Source organism: Herpailurus yagouaroundi, unplaced genomic scaffold (genome assembly GCF_014898765.1).
Source record: "Herpailurus yagouaroundi ecotype Mexico unplaced genomic scaffold, PumYag 67623, whole genome shotgun sequence".
Classification (NCBI taxonomy): domain Eukaryota; kingdom Metazoa; phylum Chordata; class Mammalia; order Carnivora; family Felidae; genus Herpailurus; species Herpailurus yagouaroundi.
In genome coordinates, this window is record NW_024420424.1 from 3,625,441 (window position 1) to 3,631,440 (window position 6,000).

The following is a 6,000-nucleotide window of genomic DNA, read 5'->3' on the forward strand; positions in this document are numbered from 1 at the left end:
ATATGCCAATAAAATGGGTAATCTGGAAGAAATGGATAAATTCCTAGAAACATATACACTACCAAAAGAGAAACAGGAAGAAATAGAAAATTTGAACAGACCCATAACCAATAAGGAAATTGAATTAGTAATCAAAAATCTGTCAAGAAACAAGAGTCCAGGGCCAGATGGCTTTCCAGAGGAATTCTACCAAATATTTAAGAAAGAGTTAACACCTATTCTCTTGAAGCTGTTCCAAAAAATAGAAATGTAAGGAAAACTTCCAAACTCTTTCTATGAAGCCAGCATTACCTTGATTCCAAAACCAGACAGAGACCTCACTGAAAAGTAGAACTATAGATCAATTTCCCTGATGAACATGGATGCAAAAATCCTCAACAAGATATTAGCCAACCGGATCCAACAATACATTAAAAAAATTATTCACTATGACCAAGTGGGATTTATACCTGGGCTGCAGGGCTGGTTCAATATCTGCAAAACAATTAACGTGATTCATCACATTAATAAAAGAAAGGACAGGGGCGCCTGGGTGGCTCAGTCCATTAAGCAGCCGACTTCAGCTCAGGTCATGATCTCACGGTCCGTGAGTTTGAGCCCCGCGTCGGGCTCTGTGCTGCCAGCTCAGAGCCTGGAGCCTGTTTCAGATTCTGTGTCTCCGTCTCTCTGACCCTCCCCCATTCATGCTCTGTCTCTCTCTGTCTCAAAAATAAATAAACATTAAAAAAAAGTTTTTTTAAAATAAAAAAAAATAAAAGAAAGGACAAGAACCATATTATCCTCTCAATAGATGCAGAGAAAGCATTTGACAGAATACAGCAACCTTTCTCGATAAAAACCCACAAGAAAGTAGGGATAGAAGCATCATACCTCGAGATCATAAAAGCCACATATGAACAACCCAATGCTAATATCATCCTCAATGGGGAAAAACTGAAATCTTTCCCCCTAAGGCCAGGAACAAGACAGGGATGTTCACTCTCACCACTGTTATTCAACATAGTATTAGAAGTCTTAGCCTCTGCAATCAGACGACACAAAGAAATAAAAGGCATCCAAATCGTCCAGGAAGAGGTCAAACTTTCACTCTTTGTCAATGACATGATACTCTACATGGAAAACCCAAAAGATTCCACCAAAAATATGCTAGATCTGATCCACGAATTCAGCAAAGTTTCAGGATATAAAATCAATGAACAGAAATCAGTTGCATTCCTATACACCAGCAATGAAGCAATAAAAAGAGAAATCAAGGAATCAATCCCATTTACAGTTGCACCAAAAACCATAAAATACCTAGGAATAAATCTAACCCTAGTGGTGAAAATTCTATATGCTGAAAACTATAGAAAGCTTATGAAAGAAATTGAAGACACTAAGAAAAGGAAAAAGATTCCATGCTCCTGGATAGGAAGAACAAATATTGTGAAAATGTTGGTATTCCCCAAAGCAATCTACATATTGAATCCAATCCCTATCAAAGTAACACCAGCATTCTTCACAGAGCTAGAACAAATCATCCTAAAATTTGTATGGAACCACAAAGACCCCGAATAGCCAAAGCAATCTTAAAAAAGAAAATCAAAGCAGGAGGCATCACAATCCCAGACTTCAAGCTATACTACAAAGCTGTAATCCTCAAGACAGTATGGTACTGGCACAAGAACAGACACTCAGATCAATGGAACAGAATAGAGAACCCAGAAATGGACCCACACACGTATGGCAACTAATCTTTGACAAAGCAGGAAAGAATATCCAATGGAATAAAGACAGTCTCTTCAGCAAGTGGTGCTGGGAAAACTGGACAGCGACATGCAGAAGAATGAACCTGGACCACTTTCTTACACCATACATAAAAATAAACTCAAAATGGATGGAAGACCTCAATGTAATACAGGAAGCCATCAAATCCTCGAGGAGAAAGCAGGCAACAACCTCTTTGACCTCGGCCTCAGTAGCTTCTTACTCAACGCATCTCTGGAGGCAAGGGAAACAAAAGCAAAAATGAACTACTGGGATCTCATCAAAATAAAAAGCTTCTGCACAGCAAAGGAAACAATCAGCAAAATTAAAAGGCAACCGATAGAATGGGAAAAGATATTTGCAAATGACATATCAGATAAAGGGTTAGTATCCAAAATCTACAAAGAACTTATCAAACTCAACACCCAAAAAACAAAGAATCCAATGAAGAAATGGGCAAAAGACATGAATAGAAACTTCTCCAAAGAAGACATCCAGATGGCCAGCCAACACATGAAAAAATGCTCACCATCACTCATCATCAGGGAAATACAACTCAAAACCACAATGAGATACCACCTTACACTTGTCAGAATGGCTAACATTAACAACAGGCCACAACAGATGTTGGCGAGGATGCAGAGAAAGAGGGTCTCTTTTGCATTGTTGCTGGGAATGCGAGCTGGTGCAGCCACTCTGGAAAACAGTATGGAGGTTACTCAAAAAACTAAAAATAGAACTACCCTATGACCCAGCAATTGCACTACTAGGCATTTATCCACAAGATACAGGTGTGCTGTTTTGAAGGAGCACATGCACCCCCATGTTTATAGCAGCACTATCAACAATAGCCAAAGTATGGAAAGAGCCCAAATATCCATTAATGGATGAATGGATAAAGAAGATGTGGTGTATATATACAATGGAGTATTACTTGGCAATCAAAAAGAATGAAATCTTGCCATTTGCAACTATGTGGATGGAACTGGAGGGTATTATGCTAAGTGAAATTAGTCAGTCAGAGAAAGACAAAAATCATATGACTTCACTCATATGAGGACTTTAAGAGACAAAACAGATGAACATAAGGGAGGTTAAACAAAAATAGTATAAAAACAGGCAGGGGGACAAAACAGAAGAGACTCATAAATATGGAGAACAAACTGAGTGTTGCTGAAGGGGTTGTGGGCAGGGGGATGGGCTAAATGGGTAAGGGGCATTAAGGAATCTACTTCTGAAATCATTGCTTCAGTATATGCTAACTAATTTCGATGTAAATTTAAAAAAATAAAAAAAATAAATTTAAAAAATTAAAAATAAATAAATAAATACATAAATACATAAATAAATGGGGGGGAAAAGACATAATTACTATAAACACCCAGTACTCCACGTGGTGAAATTGTTGTCAATAAATAGTAGCTTCAAAAAAAGACTCGGGCAAATCTGAACTTATCCATGTAGCATGTAAACTCTCACCAGCATGGATTACAAATTCACTTCTGAATTTTATAGAAAGGTACAGAATAAAAAAGAAGTGGGACAGCAGTGGGGATTGGGCTAATGGGAACTTGAAGAGGTAAACTAAAAAATAAAAGAACTTGGGGTGTTTCTATAAATCAGTCCCCAAGAGGGGCGCCTGGGTGGCTTAGTCAGTTAAGTGTCTGATTCTTGGTTTTGGCTCAGGTGATGATCTCACGGTTCATGAGTTCCAACCCTGTATCCATTGGGCTCTGTGCTTACACTATGAAGCCTGCTTGCTATTCTCTCTACCCCTCTCCTTTGGCCTCTGTCTCTTTCTCTCAAAATAAATAAATAAACTTAAAAAAAATAAAATGACCTTATATTCACCTTCAGACTATGACATTATTTTGCATTCAAAAAGAGATACTGACAGTACTATTTTAGAAACACACATTAAGAAGAAAATGAGTGCAGATTTGACAGACAACAGCTAGAAATGTTTGATATTCCAATTATTGTTACAAACAATAAAAATGACTTCATTTTACCCCTGGAATTGTAAAATCACAGCAGTGAAAATTTTATCTTTTCTCAGAGAATGTATATTTTCACATTACTAAAAGCTTATTTAAGAGAATATTTTTCATAGGGTTTCCAGTCTAACTTTACATCTCCAATTGTACCTTTTTTTTTTAAATCCAAATGACTATCTCACATGCACAGTCTTTTTACCTTTACTCAGCCACATTAGAATGGGCCTTGGGGCTGGAACACTTATGAGATAAAGATCCCAAATAGCTTGTGCTTCAATGACCACCTTGTGTGGATATCTTTCTTGTTTCATGCTCATTGAGTATTCTTTTGTCTTTTCTTAAAGCACGTACTTTACATGATACCTGGTCACCCCCAATGTTACATCTGTATTCCTTAGGGAGAGGACAGTGTTCCTTCCACTATGGCATGAAAGGGATATGCATAAGGAAATTCACAAAGAGGGGTGCCTGGTGGGTTCAGTCAGTTAAGCATCTGACTCTTTATTTCAACTCAGGTCATGATCTCACACTTTGTGAGATCAAGCCCCACGTCCGACTCTGCACTGACAGCACAGAGCCTGCTTGGGCTTTTCTTTCTTCCTCTCTCTGCCTCTCGTCTCCTCTGCTCTCTCTCTCTCTTTCTCTCTCTCTCAAAAAATAAACATTTTTGAAAAAAAGAAACAAATCACTATGAGAGATGTCCTGGCCCTGGGTAACCAACACCCACCTTTGAAACTGATCTTTTTCTGTCTGTTTTCTATGTTTAATAAAGCATTGCTGCACCCCCCCAAAAAAATGAAGTAAATTTACTCAAAGTCACAAAGCTAGTGCCTGGCAGAGCTGGCATGCAAACTTAGATATCTCTAACTCCAAAGCTTAAATTAGTACACTACAATTCCATATCCATCTTCATGACATCTTAAATAGATTTTAAAAAAATTATACAAGGTTAACAATCTCTTACAAAGAGCAACAACACTTTTTGATGTGTTCTTACTATATAATTTAATGCTAAATTCTACTTACTGGACTATAATTTTGCTTCCATGATCGTCCAAATGAGTATGCACACAATTTAATCAATCTCCACATCATTATGAACAAAAAGTAACTAGAATACCCAAATCCAACATTAGGATCCTTTGCTGCTTGAAAAAGATTAGTGCTGGATCCCTGCCTAGGTAATGTTAGGGGCTACCATTCAATCAAGCATGGTAGCTACACTTCTGGTGAGCATAGGATAATGTACACAGAAGTTGAATCACTATGTTATACACCTGAAAATACTGTAACATTATGTGTCAACCATACTCAAAAAAATTATAAAAAAATAATGTAGTTTCCAAGTACATACTGGGCCTCAAGGCCATTGTTCTTACCCTGATACAAGTAAAAATAAAATAAAATAGATATTATTTATGGTCTCAAGAAATTTATAAATATAATCATAGGATTATAAATTCCATACTAGCAGATAATTTAAGCAATGGAAACTAGCCAGCCCTTAATCAAAGTCTGGCCTTTTTCTGCTGGATGGAAGTGGGTGTATTAGGGCTGGGGTAATAAGGGGAAACAAAAGGACAGACTTCACTTTAAGGTTTGCTAACAATGGGCTGCAGAATTTTATATGAACTAGGTTCCTGTCTGCATTGCACCAAGTGTAATCTAACTCCAAAGTTTAATATAATAATTATTACTTATTAAGGTTTTTTATGGGCCAGGCATTATACTAAGCCCTTTACATCCTTATCTTTTTTTCACATGCTTATTTTGTTTCCACAACAGTGTTATGAGGCAGCTGCTATTATTTTCATTCCATATTCACAGATGAAGGAACTAATGTTCAAATGGATTAGAAACTTTCTTCAAAGCACACACTTGCCCAAGATTTGTATGAGTGAAAAGCACCACTTAAATACTAAGCATGATGAATAACAAAACAATGCACTACCACACTTGTTATCTCATACTAATTATACTGTCAACTTAATGATGGCTCTTTGAGTGAAGAGATGGTTCATATATTTTGTATCATTCTTACTTCCAAAGCTTGGCCTAAAGTAAGAGCAATAAAACCATTGATTGTTTCAAAGGTTTTATACACAGGGTAGATTTTTCTAGATAATTCCTTTAATCCTTTCCCACTCTGAAGTTCTGTGATAATGAAACAAACTTGGCACAAGTAGTAAAGCCGTTAGGGAACTTTAAGACTTGATAAGACAAAGTTACAGTGAAGAAGCTGTTATTCATATGAACC

The 6,000-nt window shown here is 37.0% G+C and overlaps 1 protein-coding gene across 3 annotated transcripts in view; it reads right to left on the reverse strand.

The window, feature by feature from the left end:
- Window positions 1–6,000, reverse strand: part of SH3BGRL (SH3 domain binding glutamate rich protein like) — an 80,267-nt gene that overhangs the window by 20,883 nt on the left and 53,384 nt on the right. The window lies entirely within an intron of this gene.